At 43.9% G+C, this 9,703-nt stretch overlaps 1 protein-coding gene across 3 annotated transcripts in view; it reads left to right on the top strand.

Moving 5' to 3' along the window:
- Positions 1-9,703, top strand: part of samd13 (sterile alpha motif domain containing 13) — a 133,909-nt gene that overhangs the window by 11,897 nt on the left and 112,309 nt on the right. The window contains exon 1 of one of the 3 annotated variants that reach the window (XM_043698618.1): positions 9,125-9,200. The exons of the other annotated variants lie outside the window; for them this stretch is intronic. The gene's annotated coding sequence lies outside the window, so the exon portion shown is untranslated. Of the gene's footprint in view, positions 1-9,124; positions 9,201-9,703 lie in introns of those variants that run through there. 3 annotated transcript variants of the gene reach the window in all.

Here is a 9,703-nt window from a genome sequence, read left to right as displayed (position 1 = left end):
CGAACGTATGTGGGGAGTTCCTGGGCTAGGGGGGATAGGACAGTGTCGAGGTAGGTAGATTTGAGTTCAGTGGGGCAGGAGCATGCTGAGACAATGGGTCGACCAGGGTGGTCAGGCTTGTGGATCTTGGGAAGGAGGTAGAACCGGGCAGTGCGGGGTTCCCGGACTATGAGGTTGGAAGCTGTGGGTGGGAGATCTCCTGAGATGATGGCAATAGTAATACCAAGAGTTTGAAATCTTAATAGTCAAATTCAAAGTTATGATCAACAACCAAGTTCCTGTCAATAATCAGCCAATGCAACAGCATTCATCAGGATCAATCCTTTCACGAGAAATTCAAACAATTAAATCCATTTCCTAAATCAGAAGATTTCAAACAACTTCAGGTTTGGAAACCAAATGCAGCTGAGTTTAGCACACTTAACTAACATACAGGAAAAAACATCAGATCATGGGATACACAGAAACCAGTTCAATGAGAAACAGTTTGTGTTTGATTACTCATAACAACTGTCGATCAATGTACCACGTCAATAACAAACATGACACTGACAAGATCATGCTTCAAAAGCATATCCAACTTCAAGCAGAGGCTGGAGATAGTTACCAAATGTAACTATTAGACTAATACATGGCATGAGTGAATTGTTATATGAGGTAAAGCCAGACAGCCTGGGCCTTTGTCCTTCAGAGTTTAGAAGAGCTAGAGGTAACTTACTTGAAAAAAAAAAGTACGACCCTAAGGGGACTTGACTGGGTGGATATGAAAAGGACATTTCTTCTTGTGCCAGAATCTAGAATAAGGGGTCATAGTTTAAAAGTAAGGGGTCCACCCCCTCCCCCTCGCCTCCACTTAAGATAGCAAAACAAAATTCTGACAGAGGGCTGTGTCTTTGGAATTCCCTTCTCAAAAGGCAGTGAATGCAGAATCTTTAAATATTTTGAAGACAGAGGGAGATAGATTGTTCATGACCAAGTGGATGAAAGATTATTGAGAGTGATGCAGGAATGTAGAGTTGAGGTCATACAATCAAACAGCATGGAAACAGACCTGTTAAAATCAGATTGTCCATGATCTTACTGAATGATGGAGCAGGCTCGAAGGGCTGAGTGGCCTACTCTTGTTCCTTGTTTGTCTGTTAGTGGTACAGGTCATTGATGAAACTATCTGAAGCATGCAGCTAGGGAAATTTACAAGGGCTGATTTGTGACCAAATGTTCCTAGACCTCTTAAATAAATCAGTCACGGAACTTCTTCAATTGAAAGAGGATCTAATTGTAGAACAAGCAGTCCAAATACTGGACACAGAGTGTAGAAGATTGTTCAAGAATCATTATTCAGCAAAGGTTTCATTGAATGCAGAACATTGGGTGGTACAGTCACTCAATGGTTAGCACTTCTGCCTCACAGCACCAGGAACACTCGGGCAACTCTCTGTGTGGAGTTTGCACATTCTCCCCGTGTCTGCGTGGGTTTCCTCCAGGTGCTCCAGTTTCCTCCCACAGTCCAAAGATATGCAGGTCAGGTGGATTGGTCAAGCTAAATTGCCCACAGTGTCCAGGGATGTGCAGGCTAGGTGGATTAGCCATGGGAAATGCAGGATTATGGGGGTGGGTTTGGGTGGGATGCTCTTCGGAGGGTTGGGGTCGATTCAATGGGCTGAATGGCCTGCTTCCACACTGTAGGGATTCTATGATTCTACAAAACGCGTTGATTGATACTGCAACAGATTGAGATTTCTGTCATGAAGAACAAATACACATGGATGGATGACTTCATTTCTTCCTCGGGGAACTGATAATGCTAGTAATCTTAGAATGTCATAATGACAGAGTTACTATATGCAAATGAAGATCATTCAGCCCATTGTGACAGCACTGGCTCTTTGAGCATTTTAATGTTGTATCATTAACCCTGCCATAGCCCTGCCCATTGCTTTTATTTAAGTAATATTATAGTGCCCTCATGAATGCCTCAGTAGTACTTGCCTCCACCTCAATTCCAGGAAGTGTATTCCTCATTCTCACTGTTCACTGAGTGATAAAGATTTTTCTCACTTCATCCTTGGTTTGCTGTACAGCTCTCATTCTCGGTCCATATGTAAATGGAAGAGTTGCTCCCTTTCAAGACTAGACACTCTGTCCAGGCCCCTCATGCTTTTGAAAACTTCTACGAGATCTCCTGTTAGTCTCCTCTCAAAGGAAAACTGCTCCAACCTCTCCAAACTATCCTCATGACTGAACTGTCTCATTCCTAGAACCATTCTAGTAAACTGCCCCTGCACTTTCTCTAATGCGTTCACATTCTTCTTATAAAGCGCAGCCCAGAACTGGACACTATACTTCATACACTCTCCATTTACAATACAGATGTAGGCCATTCTGCCCCTTGTGTCTGTTCTGACTGCCTTAGTCCCATTTCCAGTTTCTGGCCAATTACCCTGTAGGCTTTGACATCACAAGTGAAGATCTAATCACTGCTTAAATACTCTGAGAGTTTCTAACTCGACTGCCCTTTCAGGAAATGAGTTCCAGAGTCCCACCACCCTCTGTGTGAAAAATAAATATCTTCAACTCCCCTCTGAGCTTTCTCACTCCAATCCTAACTCTGGTTATTGACCACTCTGCTAATGGAAAAAATGCTCCTCGCAATCTTAGGAGCCTCTGGAAGGTTCCACTCTAAACCTTCATTACCTCATGGAAAATAATCCCAGTCTAACCATTCTCCATCATAGCTCAGACCCTTCGGTCCAGGCCACAGCTTGGTAAATCTCTTGTCTTTGCTCTCTGGCATGACCAAATCCTTCCGAACATATGGCAACCAGAACTGCATGCAATAATCCAGTTGTATTCCTCTTGCATTCAATGCCTCCACTAATAAAGGCAAGTGATGCTGCCTTAACCACCTTATCAACCTGCCCTGCTACCTTCAGAGATCTGTAGATGTGCACACAAAGGTCCTTCTGATCTTCAATACTTTCCAGAGTCCTACCATTCTCAGCGTGATCCTTTGTCTTGTTAGCCCTCCCCAAATGCATTACCTCACACTTTCCTGGTTGAGTTCCACTTGTCTCTGCTCAGCCCAGCTGACCAGTCCTTTGATATCTGCCTTCAGGTTACCACGTTACTCCTTACTATTTACCACTTTTACTAATTTCCATACCATTCGCAAACTTCTTGATCACGTCCCTTACACCGAAGTCTAAACTAATGTACACAATAACCAGTAAGGGCCGCAGACCTAAGCCCGAAAATAAATCATTCTGAAGAAGAGTCACTGGACCCGAAATGTTAATTCTGATTTCTCTCCACAGGTGCTGCCAGACCTACTGAGCTTTTCCAGCAATTTCTGGTTTTGTTCCCAAAAGAACTCCACTGGAAACAGACTTCCAGTCACAGGAACGTCCCTCTACCACCACCCTCTACTTCTTGCCTCTCAGCCAATTTTGGATCCATCGTGTCACTTTGTCTTGGATCCCGTGAGTTCTTACTTTCTTCACCAGTCTGTCATGCGGGACCTTATCAAAAACCTTGCTAATGTCTATGTCAAGCATGTAAAATGCTTTAACTTCATCAACATTCCTGGTCATCTCCTCAAAGTTTTCAATCAAATTTGTCAAACCAACCCCACCCTAAATATTCTGACCCTTCCTGATTAATTTGTGTCTCTCCAAGTCCAGATATTCTGTCCCTCAGAATTCTTTCTAATAACTTCCCCACCATCAGGGTTAGACTGACTGGCCTGTGATTTCCTACTCTGTCCCTTCCTCCCTTTTGTAACAATGTCAGCACTCCTCCATTATGTTGACCCAGAAAGGATTTGAAAATTACTGACAGGATGCCAAATCTCTCCTCACTTGTCTCCCTCAACAGCCTGGGATAAATCTCATCTGGGCTTGGGGATTAGTCAATTGTAGAGCTGCTAAAGTTATTAACATGCCCTCTCACTCACCAACTTTCTCACAAATGTTTCTCAAACTGGTTATTGACTTTCTCTGATTTATCTATCAAAACAGATTAATCATGTCAAAGATGAGGGTAGGGGAGATAAAGAAACATTGCGCAGTAAATGTAAAAACAATTAATCAAAATTAGTCATTTGAATACATTTATAAAGATTAATTAATGTTTATAACAAGGGAAGTAAAAACGTTTGAGGAAGGATGTCTGGACCCTTAAATTACTTAGTTAAATTGTCATAAGTTTGCACATCTCTGAGCATAAATATCACAGTGTGGGTGGAGTTAGAACACACTACACTCTCTGGGAGTACACCACCAGAATATGATTAACCAACATGAGTGGAAGACATTACAGAACACTGTTATGGACCCACAAAGAAGATAGATTCTTCCTGACCTAATATCCACGATTACCACGTACTGCAGTAATTATGTATTAATGTATAATAAATAGTGTTACTTTGAAATCTAAGACTTGACTTTGCCTTTTTGACCGGTCTGTCTTCAACTCAAACCTGCATGTGGCATCAAATCACACAACAGAAGAGAGACTGACCAAAAATCTCCTCACAGTAACTGATACTACTGGGCTCCTTGATATATTCAACAGGGCCAGAACCAAACCAAGGTCTGGCCCATCCAGTAATGTTGACAGGATGCTGTTATACAATAAAACAAGAGAATTCTTTTATTAAATTTATTTATAGGCTGTGGGCATCATTGGCTGTTTGAGATTGGCTGGGCAAGCATTTATTGTCCATCCCCAATTGTCCAGAGGGTTAAGAGTCAATCACATTGCTGTGGGTCTGGAGTCACATGTAGACTAGACCAGGTAAGGATGGCAGATTTCCTTCTCTGAAGGACATTAGTGAACCAGATGGGCTTTTACAACAATTGGCAATGGGTTCATGGTCATCATCAGGCATTAATTCCAGATATTATTGAATTCAAATTCCACCATCTGCTTTGACAGGGTTCAAACCCTGGTTCCCAGAAGATTGCCACGGTTCTAAGATTAATAGTCTAGTGATAATACCATGAGGCCATCAACTGCAAATATTAAGGATTGCAGGAAGAGGGCATATTCATTCTGGAGAAAGATTGTGGTTTGATCCCTTTGGAAGGGAGGAGATTTAATTGAGGTATATCCTGATGAAGAACTTATGCTCGAAATATCGACTCTCCTGCTCCTCAGCTGCTGCCTGACCAGCTGTGCTTTTCCAGCACCCTAATTTTTGACCCTGATCTCCAGCATCTGCAATCCTCACTTTCTCCCATGTGCTGTAGGTAGACCCACAATGCCCTGAGGGAGGGAATTCCAGGATTTTAACCCAGCGATACTAAAGGAACGGCGACATATTCCCAAATCAGGATGGTGAGGGGCTTGGATGGGAGCTTGCAGGGGATAGTGTTCCCATGTAACTGCTGTCCTTGTCCTTCTAGATGGGAGTGGTCATGGGGTTTGGAAGGATTTTTCATTCATTTCTAAAATGGCTCTTGTAGATGATACACATTGCTGCTACTGAGCATCAGTGCTGGAGGGAGTAAATGTTTGTGGATGTGGTGCCAATCAAGCAGGCTGCTTTGTCCTGGATGGTGTCAAACTTCTTGAGTGTCTTTGGAGCTGCCCCGGTCCAAGCAAGTGGGAAGTATTCCATCACCCTCCTCACTTGTGATTTGCTTTGGGAAGTCAGGGGGTGAGTTACCTTCTGAAGGATTCCTAACCTCTGACCTGCTCTTGTAGCCATTGTGTTTATGTGGCTAGTCCCATTCAGTTTCTGAACGTGCAGATTTGTAGGATCTTGCTGTGTGCTGTTATCTTTTTTAAAGATATTTTTATTAGAAATTTAACATTTTTACAAGTTTACAAAAATAAACAAAACTCTCAAGTTCAAACATTGATATACAATTAAATCTTAAATATATAATAGCCAAAATTTAACAAAAGAAAAATACCGAGAAAAAAAAACTCAACTAACTACTAATCTAACCTACAACTAACCAGAGTGTATATTTAAGTCTCTTACATTATTCAAATAAGAGAAAGAGAGAAAAAAACAGAAAAACAGCGAATAACATAGAAATTGGGTAGTGAGATACATGCTCGGAATGTGTTAACATCAAATGTAACAAAACCCGTATTCGTGCGGGATTCCTCTCATAAGGGGCCCCGGACCAGCCAGGTTCGTAATCTCAATTAAATAAAAGCCCTTGTTAGGATAGCCGAAATATCTGTATTCATATAATTCAAGAAGGGCTGCCATATTTTATAAAATAATTCGGTCTTTCGGTGCACCATATTTGTAAGGAAGTCAAGGGGAATACATTCCATAATTAATCTGTGCCAATTTGAAAGTCCAGGGGGGCCCTCAGCCACCCAGTTTACCAAAATATTTTTCCTTGCACAGAAAGAGAGAATTGAAAATAGTCTCTCCCCGTGCATGTCCAGGGAGGGAAAGTTCGAAAAGCCCAAAAGGAGAGAAAAAGGGTCCACTTTAATTTCTGTTCCTAAACTTTCTGTCAGGGTACTTGCTACTTTAGTCCAGTATCTACGGATCTTATGACATGTCCATAGGCAATGTTGAGACCCATTTGGTAAACACCTTTCCAACGCCAAACCTTTCCAATGTGTAAAACAAATATGACCATTCAACCCTATTGAATGCCTTTTCCGTGTCTAATGAAACTACTACTCCTGGTATCTTTCCCTGATGGCAGGCTTGAATCATATTCGTGTGCTGTTATCTTAATGGTGGCAGTTTAGGTGAGGTATAATGAGACCGGAGTGTCACAGTGGAACAGTCACTGAAGGTTGGCATGCAGGGGCAGCAGGCAGTGAGGAACGCTGATGCCATGCTGGCCTTCAGATTGAGAGAATCGGAGTGTCAGAGTAAGGGTGCCTTGCTGCATTTACACAGGGCCTTGGTGAGGCCACACCTTGAGTATTGTGTGCCTTTTTGATCTCCTAGTCTGGGGAAGGACTTTCTTGCTATTGAAAGAGTCCAGCAAAGGTTCACCAGACTGATTCCCGGGTTGGCAGGGCTGACACATAGAGTCATAAAGATGTACATCATGGAAACAGACCCTTCGGTCCAACCTGTCCATGCCAACCAGATATCCCAACCCAATGTAGTCCCACCTTCCAGCACCCGGCCTGTATCCCTCCAAACCCTTCCTATTCATATACCCATCCAGACGCCTTTTAAATGTTGCAATTGTACCAGCCTCCATCACTTCCTCTGGCAGCTTATTCCATACACGTACCACCCTCTGTGTGAAAAAGTTGCCCCTTAGGTCTCTTTTATATCTTTCCCCTCTCACCCTAAGTCTATGCCCTCTATGAGGTTATGCTGCAGCTGTACAAAACTCTGGTGTGGCCATACTTGGAGTATTGTGTACAATTCTGGTCACCGCATTATAAGAAGGATGTGGAAGCTTTGGAAAGGGTTCAAAGGATATTTATAAGGATGTTGCCTGGTATGGAGGGAAGGTCTTTCGAGGAAAGGTTGAGGGACTTGAGGCTGTTTTCGTTAGAGAGAAGGTTGAGAGGTGACTTAATAGAGACATATAAGATAATCAGAGGGTTAGATAGGGTGGACAGGGAGAGCCTTTTTCCAAGTTTGGTGACGGTGAGCACGAGGGGACATAACTTTAAATTGAGGGGTTATAGATATAGGACAGATGTCAGAGGTAGTTTCTTTACTCGGGGAGTAGTAAGGGTATGGAATGCTTTGCCTGCAACGGTAGTAGAATCGCCAACTTTAAGTGCGTTTAAGTCGTCAGTGGACAAGCATATGGACGTACATGGAATAGTGTAAGTTAGATGGGCCTCAGATTGGTATGACAGGTCGGTGCAACGTCGAGGGCCAAAGGGCCTGTACTGCTCTGTAATGTTCTATGTTCTATGTAGTTCTGGACTCCCCGACCCCAGGGAAAAGACTTTGCCTATTTACCCTATCCATGTCCCTCATGATTTTACAAACCTCTATAAGGTCATCCTTCAGCCTCCGACGCTCCAGGGAAAACAGCCCCAGCCTGTTCAGCCTCTCCCTGTAGTTCAAACCCCCAACCCTGGCAACATCCTTGTAAATCTTTTCTGAACCCTTTCAAGTTTCACAACATCTTTCCGATAGGAAGGAGACCAGAATNCAACATGACCTCCCAACTCCTGTACTCAATACTCTGACCAATAAAGGAAAGCATACCAAACACCTTCTTCACTATCCTATCTACCAGCGACTCCACTTTCAAGGAGCTATGAATCTGCACTCCAAGGTCTCTTTGCTCAGCAACATTCCCTTGGACCTTACCATTAAGTGTATAAGTCCTGCTAAGATTTGCTTTCTCAAAATGCAGCACCTCGCATTTATCTGAATTAAACTCCATCTGCCACTTCTCAGCCCATTGGCCCATCTGACACCCAGAGAGTTGTGAACTTGTGGAATTCTCTCCCACAGGAAGCTGTTGGGGCCAGTTCATTAGGTAGATTCTAGAGGGAGCTGGAAGGCTGTTGGGACTCAAGGGGTGTGGATGAGTGTGAGAATAGGATGCCGAGTTTGCTTGATCAGCCATGATCATACAAAATGGTGGTGTAGGCTGGAAGGGTCGAATGGCCTACTCCTGCACCTATTTTCCATGTAATTTGGGTGCCAGCAGTCCCCGTCCCCTAAAACTTTAAAAATATTGGCAAAAGGTGACCTCAGAGAAAGAGATGGGGCGCAGACAGAGTTGACGGCATCGGTTGCGTTGGGAAGCGCTGCCAATCCCGTGAGCGGCGCTACGGCAATGTAACTCGCCCCGCACCTTGCCCGAGTGATTTCTGAAGTGGTTTTCCAGATCTCTCTCTCGCCGCTGTTCTGTGATCCGCGACCAAGTGTGTGTGTTTTCCCCGAACATCTGGAGCGTGGGACCGGCCAAAATCCATAGGAGCTGGGAGGGAGGGAGTGGGTTGGTGTGAACAGAGTGGAAAGCCCCCACCCCCCCCCGGATTTAAGGAGGTGGAAAGAGTTAACGTGAGAGGAGGCGAAGGGTAACTCACTGGAGGAAGCTTCTCTTGAAGTAAAAGGAGCGGTTCCTGCAGCCAGAGAGAGAGAGAGAGACAAGGCGAACCAAATCCGCAAACCTCTCTACACCACCCCCCCCCCCCCCCCCCCACCAAACAACAAAAAGAGAAAAATCTTCAACACGATGAAAAATAATTAAAGTGTTGGAAGAGAAACCGGACTTTTAACAAGAGGAGTGAGTGTTGGTTTTTTTTTAAATTTATGGAGGGTTGTGTTTGTGGGGGACGAAGTGGGGGGGGGGGGAGATGTTGGAAAAGGGAAATTAAAAGGATTCGTTGGTAAATTTCGATGGAGGGGGAGGAGGAAGGTAGGAAAGAGTGAAAAGGAAAAGCGGATTTGATTGTATTTTCAATTGGCAGATGTTTGGGGTCACAGTTTGGTGTGGGGTTATTCTGGGTGGGTGAGCTACGGTGGGGGTGTTAAACTGGATGGAAGGGGGCCTTTTTTCTCTCAAAACAAAACAATTACAAATCTAGATTTTGGAAGGTACTGCAGCTCTGAGAATGGGAGAAAAGGCGGCTGCTGCTTTTGTGTGTGTGTGTGTGTTTTTCTCTCCCTCTCTATTAGTCACTGATTCACATTGGGACCCTTATTCATTTTGCCTGCCTACCTCCCTCCCTAATTACTCCAGAGGGGGTTTGTGTGTGTGTGTGTGTGTGTATGTGTGTGTGGGTGGTG

The sequence above is a fragment of the Chiloscyllium plagiosum genome, chromosome 11 (genome assembly GCF_004010195.1).
Source record: "Chiloscyllium plagiosum isolate BGI_BamShark_2017 chromosome 11, ASM401019v2, whole genome shotgun sequence".
Classification (NCBI taxonomy): Eukaryota; Metazoa; Chordata; class Chondrichthyes; order Orectolobiformes; family Hemiscylliidae; genus Chiloscyllium; species Chiloscyllium plagiosum.
The sequence above is the reverse complement of the archived record's forward strand: the minus strand, read 5'-3'. Positions and strand labels throughout refer to the sequence as shown.